Raw genomic sequence first — 9,501 nt, forward strand, 5'->3', positions numbered from 1 at the left:
ACCTCCCTGTTGAGGGTTATGCAGAGAATTGCAGACGGTGCTAAAAATGAGTGTTTCCCAAACGAGTCAGCTCTTTTTAAGCAATGTTCTCTGAAGTCCCGCACAAAACTTCCATCTACGTGTCATTGGTCGGGACTTAGCATATGACCACATCTCACTCTAAGGGTGGCTGGGAAATCTGGGGAATATAGTCTTTAGTTCTGAGAGGCAATGAACTCAAGGTAAAACTCAGGGATCTGTCACCAAGGAGAAGGGGAAGAATGGATATTGTATAGAACAATGGCAATCTCAGCCAGTTCGGTACCTGATTTCAATCTGAATTATCTCTCCATCTCCAACCTCCAGTAAATAATTAACCAAGAGACTTACCATGAAATTGATAGTACTGTATTTTATCATTGTGAGGTGTACTCTTCCACCAACACCTTTTCACATGATGTGACTTACTATAATCAATAAAATCAGTGAGAATTTTGATTACCATTACTTGTCACCTGTCCTAACAGCCAGATTCTGTTTGCCTTAGTTTGTCAGAGATGCTGCAGAGATGCTGCCTACATATAGGCTTGCAAGAGTCCCAGGACCTGAGCCTCTCCTGAGGAAGGACAGTGCTCCATGCCCTGCCATGCTTGGACTCAACACATTTATTCATTAAGTTATTATTCTTTCATTTACTCAATAATTCAAAAATATTTCTTGAGTACCTAAAGCCAAGTATTGTACTGGGCCCTGAGGACACACCAGAGAACCATGCCTTTGTTTTAATGGGTATTGCACTCTTCTGGGGACAATGTGACAGAGACAACAAATTATACAAAAATATATATACCAGAAGTGCTAAGTGCAAAGAAAAATAGAACAGGGTATGGGATAAGGGGTGTGCCTGTGGGGAGTGGGGGACATTTTAGAATTTATAGTCAAAGAAAGTCCATGATAGGTGATACTTGAGTGGCTACTTAATTGAAGCAGAGTGCCGATGTGCATACCCAGAGGAAGGACATGCCAGGCAGTGTGGGATTTAGGATTAAGCTACTCTCTCAGACCCCATATTTGATCCAGTGACCCTGTGATTTAAAAAAAAAAAAAGAGCTATCAGACCATGAAAATACATGGAAGAAACTTACATGCATATAGCTAAGTAGCCAGTCTGAAAAGGCTATCCAATGTGTGATTTCAATATATGACGTTCTTGAGAAGGTAAAACTACAGAGACAGTAAAAGATCAACAGATAGATAACAGGGGTCTGTGAGGAAGGAGGGATGAATGAGTGGAACACAGGGGATTTTTAGGGCAGTGAAACCATTCTGTATGATACTGAAATGGTGAACACATAGTATTATGGATTTATCAAAACCCACAGAATGTACAACAGAATGAACCCTAATGTGAACTATGGACTTCAGGTAATAATAATGTGTTGATATTGGTTCATCAATGGTAACATACCACACTAATGCAAGATGTTAATAATAGGAGTGTGTGTGCATGCAAGATAGAGAGGGAGAGAGAAGTGGGTGGGAGAAAGGGAGTATATGGGGTATCTGTTCTTTCTGCAGTTTTTCTGTAAATTCAAAATTCTCTAACAAATAGTGTCTTTTTTAAAAAGGGAAGAATGCATAACGGGATGAGAAGAATTTGTGACTGCTTTTGCAATCTACCACAGCATCAAAGACCATCTGCCAAACCTTACCCTCCAGATTCACTTCCTAATTCATCTACCCAGCCTCCTGGTCCAACGACCTACCAACCCCCAACCCAGTCCCTGATACAACTGCATTTCTATACCCAGGTGCATTTTCTGATGTTCTTCCCTTAGCTGGGGGGGCTCTGAACTCCTCTTCTCTGTGTATTAAAGTTCTGTTCATTTCTTAACCAGACTCTCTTACTTTCTCCATGAATCTTGTCAGTATCCTTTAGTCAAAAAGAATCCATTCTTCCTTTGCATTCCAGCAACACCCTGCAAGTACCTTATTACTGATCCCGGTTGGCCTTATATTATGCTGTTTTTTAATCTGTTTTCCTTGAAAGCCAGTTCCTTGTCTTAATTTTCTTTGATTCAACTATAATGGTAAACACAGTGCAAGGCACATAACTGGAATGGAGTGAATGTTGACTGGAAACTGTAATTAAATGTAGAAGAGATGTGATAGTTTAGTCATGAAGGTCCTGTTTTCTTGGCTTTTTTCTTAGTTTGGATTTCCTGGTCCTCTTTCACTGCTAATGACCAAATGCCATTTTATTTGTAAAATATAAAGAACAGTATGGAGAGAAAGTTATTAAATTACACAAATGATAAAAATAGCAAATGATTTCATGTAAAGTATGTGGTGGAAAGGGAAATTGGATCTATTGCATATAAAGAATATCACATTTAACTTATGGGCTGTGGTGAAGGAAAATACATATAAATTATTAGCTATTACAGCCAGTAGATTCCTACTGTAATTGACAATGCTAACATTATAAACATAGACAGAGTTTCACAAGAATGAATTTGGTATTCAATACTGTACCATTTGGGGGTACATTTTTCTTTATTACTTTGACAGGCGGAAACAACAGGAATTTGAGTTGCTGATTTTAATTGATAAGCAGATTGCCTCTTGCCAACTATTGAGCTCTAATGGCCTAAGGTCTGTTCATTTTTTCAACATCATTTCTGTGCAATTGAAATAAAATGATCAATTTGTCTTTTAAGCACAGCATCTGTGTTTCGAGGGCATGTTGAGAATGGAAGTAAAAATTGATTTTGTGGACGAGTCTCAGAGGGGTACTGGCTCTTTCCCTTCAGGAAAGTTCTCATCTCTGAGTAGAAGGCAGCTGCTAGAATTAGGGCACAAGTGGCAGATATGGGTAGGTTTAGTACACAACCTATGGAGCAGTTTTAAACTGGTAACAACTGACATAAGTGAGAGCTAATCTAATGCTACATTAGCTGAGAAAAACAAGTGAGCAATACTTACTCAGTGTTACACACCTGGAAGGGAAAGAAGACCATGACCCGAACTATACGTGGGCTCTACCGCTGCCACTATGAGGGACAAGTAGGGCTGGGATAGGAACCAAGGAGGGAGAATCTCAATTGACAGGAAACTCTATCTTCTCCAAAACTAGATAATGGCTTCACATAATTCCCTAGGTTTTGTAATATACACTTATCAATACAAATGCTTGCATGGATGTGCTGAGTGCTGTTTATTTAGAAAATGGTGCTCAGAAATGTATGTATTCTAAAGTGTATATGTAGGACTAAGATAACACCTGAAGAAATAATCTTTAGTAGTCAGAAAGAATCTTAGGTTAATGCATGTAGCCCAGAATGGAGGGGAAAAAATAAGCAAGACCATGATATGCATAAACCCAACTGACCATCAATATCCTACATGACAAGCAAGACATGCCTAGTTGGAAAAGCTCCATAGATTCACCGACACCCCAAATTTTGATTAAAAAGATAGCCTCCTGTTGTTTAGTTTTCAGTGAGTGATGGAGCCTAGAGTTCATCAGATCCATTCCACTGCTGTGAACACTAGCCTAAGCAGTCATCTCTATCCCTCCCCCTTCCAACACACACACACACACACACACACACACACACACACACACACACACACACCTTCAGACTCAAAGGGGAGGAATGACAAAGTTCATTTATCAAATCATAATAAAAAATATTTAACTCATTTGGATGTTTTGATTATTAAATGAGCCAAACTTTATAAAATGCCTTGCACATGGAAATTTCATAAAAATTGCTACTGCTGTTACTACTGCTGCTGCTACTGTCTGGCTCTGAGGCAACACATAATCTAGGTATTAACAATTATGCATAATGAGTCAGTTGTGATATAACGTAAAGAGCTGATCTTGGAATCACATCAGCCTGGCTTTGAAACCACTTACTAACAACCGAGAGTTTGGCTTATTTACTCAACTTCCCTGAATCTCCACTTCTTCCTCTGTAAATGGAGCAGTAACATTTACCTCAGGATTGTTGTAAGGAATTAATGTATAATAACTAGGAAGTAGGTGGCGATTGATAAATGTCAACGTCTTCTGAGATTTCCTCCTAAACATTTCCTGTGAGAGTCTCCACTCCAGACATGAGGATGCAGCACGGGAATAAGTGGGTTGTACACCCGATATTCTTTCCAACACTGAGTGATTGATGGAAACCTGTTATCTCTTTCTGAGCAGCAGCTGCTGTTGACTGCCACACAAGTGCCCCCGGAAACATGCTGTTAGCAGATAGTGATGCTTTATTGCCCATAGTCAGCTGATCATTTCTCTGGAGGAGCGAAAATCCCAAATACAGTGTGTGAACCAATGTGGCCAAACTATTCAGAATTTGGTCCCGGATGGATACAAGAGTGATCACATCCTTAACTACCCCATTTCCAGCAACTTTGCATGCTTACAAAGCACTGAAAGCCCATTCATTATAAGTGCCCACCTACAATGCCCCAGTTTATATGTTTATCTTGAAAGCCAATTATATTCCTAAGTTTGTTTTGCAACTTTTCTCCCAGGAAATTTCTAGCCATTCTCTAGAATTAAGCTGTTGTATGACTTTTTAATCTCCTTCCAGAATCCTTCCCCGCTCTATTTGGCACCTAGAAGTTGGCCATGAGATTCGAAGTGAATACTAATGTGAATCCTGTACTAGCCCTTCTGCAAAGAGGCAGAGTAAACTTGGAGGCAAGGGCTTTACAGTATGATACAATCCTTATTATCTCCCTGTATGGGACCTCTATTAGTTAAGCCTCACTTCTCTCAATTGTGAAATGGAGAGAATGCATTCTGGTAAAGAATGGTTGATGCTTAAGTGAATGCATGAAAGGAAAATGCCTAGCAGGTAGTTGATACTCAACTTTTTAATGGGTCTTCCATTTTTATACAGATTTGTTCAATCTACCTTCTTAATCCCCCTTGTTAAAAACTTACTCTGAACCTCTTGCCCATTTCAACTCAGCCCTGTCACAACTTGAGAGAAGCAATCTGTGAGCAAGTAGCTGCAGCAATGCCTTAGTGCTTCAATCCCAAAGCTTCAGTGCTTGGTGATGGCTTGGGAAGGATGGTGCCTTCCTTGGAAGAAGTGACACTATGGTTCCACCTTCTGTGAGACCACAGGCAGCCTGACAGACAAGAACATTTCCTGGGCTCCCACTGGGCTCAAAGCACCTGATTAGGTTCAGTGAGGGATGACAAAGGAAGGAGAAGATGGGCCTCCTGCCTGGGTGCTCCCTCCACTAACTGCTTAGAAGCCTGAGAGAAGCCGGGGAGTCAAGGTTAGCTGGAAGATGTCACACCACAGTGCCCTCTACTCAAGGAGAGCTCATTTTGAGTTGGCAAGTATTCTATCTGTTAGCACAGAAAATATTCATTCCTGGCGTAAGGGAATTGGGAGTTAACCAGATCCAGGGCACCCAGGAGGCCTTGTAAATCACAGAGACGCTGAACAACCTCAAAACTCTGCTGAGAACACTGAGACCATGTATTCCAGTCACAAAGGAGCACAGAAAATTTTTGTAAACCAAGGGAAGGTAGATGCTGTGGGATTGCTTCGCAGAGAGGACAAAATCTAGGACAGCAGCTACAATAAAGCCACGGCTAAGCCACAGTCCTCCTGGTGTCTATCTTTACTCAGTCCTTCTTAAAATTTCTGATTTGTCTTTTGTGGATATTGCCTGATCAAAAGGAAAATCTCTTGTTTGACCAGAGAAGGGCTGGGAATGGCAGGGGAGGTGTGCAGAGGCCAGGCGGGAGCTTGTTTATCTCTATGGTGGATCCGTCCCTCCTTCGGAAGAGCGGGCTGCTCTACCCCGAGATAATGGGGAGCATAATGCCCCGCCATCTCATTTCTGAAATTCAAACTTGCAAGGGCGGATTCATGCGTTTGCGTTTAGGAGAAAACCCAAGGCCTCCCACATAGTCGTGGGCTTTGTTCACACGTTTTTCTTCTGAGAGTTTCACTCTCCCCCGGGATAACTAGATTCTCATAGAAACTAAACTGAAGTGCAAGATTAATCCAGGTTGGTTACGTGCCAGCTGTTTTCTACAAACCTTTGAAGGTGGATTTGTGACAGACATTTCTAATTATTTATAATGACACTTATTACTATGGCTCTTTTCTCCTAACGACTTTGTGATTTCAGCATGCTCTAGAAGGCCAGAGTTATTCATCACAGCTTATTTATTTAAAAATTGAGGTGAGGTGAATATGGAAATAAGCAATCTAAAACTTTCTTTTAAAATACATTTTATACATCTTTCCATTATTAACATTTTTATATTGCCAAGAGTGCTTATTTTCCTGTTCCAATTCAGTTATATATATATATTTTTTCAAGACAAATTTCAAAGTTGTAGCTTAAAACAATTTAAAACAATCAAAGTCAATAATGCTTAAAAGCAACTTTAGTATAGGAGAAAAACTCCAGATTTGAGACAAAACGCTACGTTTAGTTTAGCTGTACCACTTTAGAAAATGTTACTTAACCTTTCCAGCCTCAGTGTCTTTAGGTATAAAACAAGGATGAAGATGTCTACTTGACTGAAGTGTGGTTATGAGAGTTGAATGTGATTAATTAAGTGCACAAAAGCTACCAGGTGAAAGAGTTTGATAATTAGTGTTTTCCTGGGTAAATATCATATAGAGACCAATGTTCACAGAACTGAAGAATAGCTTTGAACAGAGGTTCATATTTGAGGATCATGGATAAAGGTTCAAAGATGGGCTTCTTCAGGAAGCCCATGAATACCCTGAAAACAATGTGCAAAACTTCTGGGCATCTGTGTATGTTAGGATTCTGGGTTGTGACAGAAACTGAACCCATACCAGCTTATTTTATCAAGAAAGTACAGGTAGAAGCCTGGGTAGCTTGGGAACAGGTGGAATCAGGGCTTGGAATACAGCCAAGGTGCTCCACCTAGTGGCTCTCTTTCTTCTGCAGATGGGCATTATCTGTAAGCAGATAGGGTGAGGGATCCTGGAGAAAGACAACCAGGCATGACTTTCTTGACACAAGCCATTTTGGCCTAAACTGTTTTGTGATCTAAGCCTGGCCATTATGCTTGCCCTAGAACAGGTCTCAGTAACTAATGTTCTTAAGGGAAGTAAGGGAATGCAGGAACGAGAGAAGTAAAAGCAGTCAAGAAACTATAGTTCAGCAATAAAAAAGAGTCCTAGTTCCTCCTTAAGGGATCTACATAACAATCTGATACAAGTCTGAGTTCTGCAGGAACTAAGCCCCCCACCCAGCTGGAGGATGGAATGATGATGTTGACTCTCCTGACTTCAATCAACTAAAGCCTGGACTCTGGCAACGGTTGCCCCAATGTTACGGTGAATTCTTCTCTGCTCAAGCCCCTTCATGAGTATGCATGTTCCCTTAGCTTAGAACTTCCCCAATTTTGCAGTTCGGGGAGACACTGCTTTGGGAAAGACCCCTGGTGTTCTCCTTACTCGCTGCAGGTAATGATAAATCCTTCCTTCTCCCCACCTTTGGCTTGGTTTTGTCTTTCAGCTCAACACCCACCAAGAGGCGAACCTAGTTTTGTTTAACATATTCACTTTTACACAGGTGACCAGCTTCTTGAAAACACATTGAGGGGCATGGATTCAGACGATTACATCACCCATACTACAGAGGAATTGGTTCTCTCTCTTCCCAAGTTAAGAAGTCTCAGGAAAGGACCCTGATCCTTCTGTCTTGATCGGAACATCACGGTGGCCAGGAGGCAGGGAATTTAAGATGCTAGTGGGGACCACTTGCATGACAGAGTAGGAAAAAAAAACATTTCCTATGAGAAAAGGGGGCTTGAGTGTGGCTCTAGGGAGACAAAATTCACATAAATGGACTATTTTGTGGGACTTCTTTATCAGATTTTCAAATGTTTTCATTCACCGTAGAAGAACCACACATCTGCAGATTTGAGAATTAGGAGGTTGTTTCTTTTTGTGGATATATGTCGTGGCAGATATTTCTTAAAGAAACCCAATGTTTCTGTGAATATGTAAAAAGTTTTCACTTAACTGCAGTCCTATGATTTAAAAATTAATGCAAAGTTATTTATTCATAACCTTCACATAAATTAATATTCCAACTGAAGTGCACAGAAGACTCCAATTAAGTTTAATAATTCTCAGTGGGCATCTTAGGTTCCATAAAAATGGCTAATATCTGTAACTTGCTGTCAATTTAACTCAACAAATATTTGAATACTTATTATGCATAAGATTTGAGCTTAGATAATGTTAAAAGAGAGCTGACCACTTGAGGAAAACATCCTTAGTATCTGTGATGATTAATTTTACGTGTCAACTTGTCTAGGCTATGGTGTCCAACTGTTTATCAAACGCCAGTCTTGACGTTGCTGTGAAGGTATTTTTAGATGTGATGAACACTGAAATCAGACGAGTAAAGCAGGTCAGTTTCCATACTGTGCGTGGAGACTAATCAGCTGAAGGCCTTAAAAGCAAAGACAGGTTTCCCAAAGTGGCAATTTGGCCTCAAGACCGCAGCATAAGAACCTTGCCTAAGTTTCCAGCCAGCAGACTTCCAGACTGCAGATTTTGGACTGAACAATGTAACAACAGCGCTGCCTGGAATATCCAGCCTGCTCTACAGATTTCAGACTTGCAAGTCCCCACAATCATGTGAACCAATTCCTTAAACTAAGGCAGAGTCTCTCTCTCTCCTATTGGTTTCGCTTCTCGAGACTCTTGGCTAATACAGTATCCCTAAAATATAAAGGGTATCTATAATTTAGAAGAAAAAGCCAACAACCCAAGAATAAAATGAGCAGAAGAAGCAGACCTTCCGCAAGTTCACCTACCTTGGCGTGAACCTCGACCACCTGCTTGGCCAAGTCCTACCAGCAGCTCGGGCGGCGGGGCGGCGGGGCGGCGGGGCGGCGGGGCTGCGGAACCAGCCTGCGGAGGAAGCCTACTCCCGCCTAAAGCGGCTGCGCAAGACCAAGACCAAGACCGAGACGCCGCCCACGAGAAGCCGGACGTGGTAGAGCTGCACCTGAGGATCATAATCGTCCTGCCTGAGATGGTGCGTAGCATGGGAGGGGCGTCTACAACCGCAAGAGCTTCAACCAGGTGGAAATCAAGCCTGAGATGATGGCACCTACTTGAGCCAGTTCTCCACCGCCTACAGGCCCGTGAAGTACAGTGGGCCCGGCATCAGGACCACCCACTTCCCGTGCTTCTTCCCCCTCAAGTAGCCTGACAGCCAATAAAGGAACAGCCTTCTCAAAAAAAAAAAAAAAAAAAAGTGTTCTGTGACTGTTTCACATAAAAAGAAATACAAAAGATACTTAATGTTGCTCAAAATTAGGGATGTCACATTAACAGTAAGTTAAAATATCTATCTTACATATCAGAATGACAAAACGTCAAATACTTTCTTATTAAAAAACAAATGAACTCAATTGTTGATTATGTAACCACACAGAGATGAAAGTTATTTCAGGTTAAAAAAATAACTTCA

The 9,501-nt window shown here is 41.1% G+C and overlaps 1 pseudogene; it reads left to right on the top strand.

Moving 5' to 3' along the window:
* Positions 1-2,722: 2,722 nt before the first annotated feature.
* On the top strand, positions 2,723-9,235 carry LOC116752663 (annotated as a pseudogene).
* The last annotated feature ends 266 nt before the right edge of the window (positions 9,236-9,501 follow it).

The sequence above is a fragment of the Phocoena sinus genome, chromosome 4 (genome assembly GCF_008692025.1).
Source record: "Phocoena sinus isolate mPhoSin1 chromosome 4, mPhoSin1.pri, whole genome shotgun sequence".
NCBI lineage: Eukaryota > Metazoa > Chordata > Mammalia > Artiodactyla > Phocoenidae > Phocoena > Phocoena sinus.